The sequence below is a fragment of the Pinus tabuliformis genome, chromosome J (assembly GCF_031772625.1).
Source record: "Pinus tabuliformis cultivar Carrire ecotype Pingquan chromosome J, CPIR1, whole genome shotgun sequence".
NCBI classification, from domain to species: domain Eukaryota; kingdom Viridiplantae; phylum Streptophyta; class Pinopsida; order Pinales; family Pinaceae; genus Pinus; species Pinus tabuliformis.
The window spans coordinates 1008965767-1008967246 of NC_142295.1; the positions used below are offsets into that span (position 1 = coordinate 1008965767).

The window sequence follows — 1480 nt, forward strand, 5'->3', positions numbered from 1 at the left end:
CTTTGCACATCCTTTAGCAAATACAACTCAACATCTCTTAAACTGTCTCATTACAAATTCCCAAACTTTAGAAACTCGAAGTGAACACTATCCCATAATGAAATGTGACACCCAGTCATGTGCTACTAAGGCAAAGCTCTAGAATGTGAAAGGAGTTTTTCCAAACTAGTGTGTTAAGATCATTTCAATCTGATTACCAATAATCCCCACAAGAACAGATCCCAACATTAAAATGGTGGAAACGGTTTGCATCCCTGACAATTATTTTTCACCCAACAATCTTGGAGATAAACTTTGTGGCATTATGGCAGTCACCACAAACACGAAGGTTTTTGGTGATCCGGATAGGTGTCCCAGGGCAGGTACTAATAATTCCAAAAGCAACAGCCAACTTTTCACTGTGGCCACAAAGGATGTATTCCTTTTCCTCCTCCTCTACATCATGCATTACAAAGCTTGTGCCTGGTATATACCCTGCCTCTTCCATATGCAGACGCAAACTCATCAATGTGGCATAAATTTTTTGAGATTGTGTATCTGATCTGTCTCCAGCAAGAAATGCATGAACCTTGTTGTTGAGTTCGATCCAACTGCATCCTGGCATCCTTTTCAAGCCAATGTCTTTCATCATCATTCTCATCTTTACTGCATCATCCCACCTGCCAGCTGCAGCATAGACATTTGACAATAGAACATAATTTCCAGCATCTCTGGGCTCTACTTCAAGGAGTCGTGCTGCCACATACTCTCCTAGCTCCAAGTTGTCATGGATTAAACATGCATTAAGCAAGGTTGCCCATATACCAGCATCAGGTTTTAAATGAAATTTTGCGCTTCATATAATTTCCAGGTGCGGAAAATAAGGTCAACCATGCATATGTCGCTAAGGTGAAGGGCGGGACCCGCACTCCAAAACTAGAAGCCAGGAAACCATGGGGAGGCGCTAAGGTGAAAGGCGGGACCTACGCTCCAAAACTGGCAGTATATCGGGGGCATCCTTGGGCGGTAAGCGGATTTGGCTGAAAGCAAGCGATTTCATTCAGCGCACGATGCGTGTCTGGAGGATGAGAGAGAAAACCACCTCTCATCGCCTGCTAATGGTTGAGCAAGTCAACTGCACGAAATGAGCGAATGTCGTAGGATCTAGGGGCTCCAAATTTGACGGCAGAGATTGCACCTGATGGAGGAACAGAATTTGACAAGGAATTAAGCTGCAACATAGAGAAGTTGACATCTGATTTGACCACTGAGTTAGCGGATGAGTCATTCCACAGTGTAATTAAACTACTGAACCATTGAGGATGAGCTGGCGTAGTTCGTGAGAGGACAAGTGGCGACTTCCTGTGAGATGTTGGTGATGACGCAGAGGCAGGGAACTCCAAGTGAATAGCAGCAGGTGAACAGAAGGGGCAGAAAAGGAAGCGAGCAGGCAAAGACAGATTGGCTTTAAGCCATGAATAGACAAAGAATAGAATAGAGG

At 44.4% G+C, this 1480-nt stretch overlaps 1 pseudogene; it reads right to left on the reverse strand.

Moving 5' to 3' along the window:
- Positions 1-268: 268 nt before the first annotated feature.
- LOC149230266 (pentatricopeptide repeat-containing protein At3g57430, chloroplastic pseudogene) lies at positions 269-1039 on the reverse strand (annotated as a pseudogene).
- Between the last annotated feature and the right edge of the window lie 441 nt (positions 1040-1480).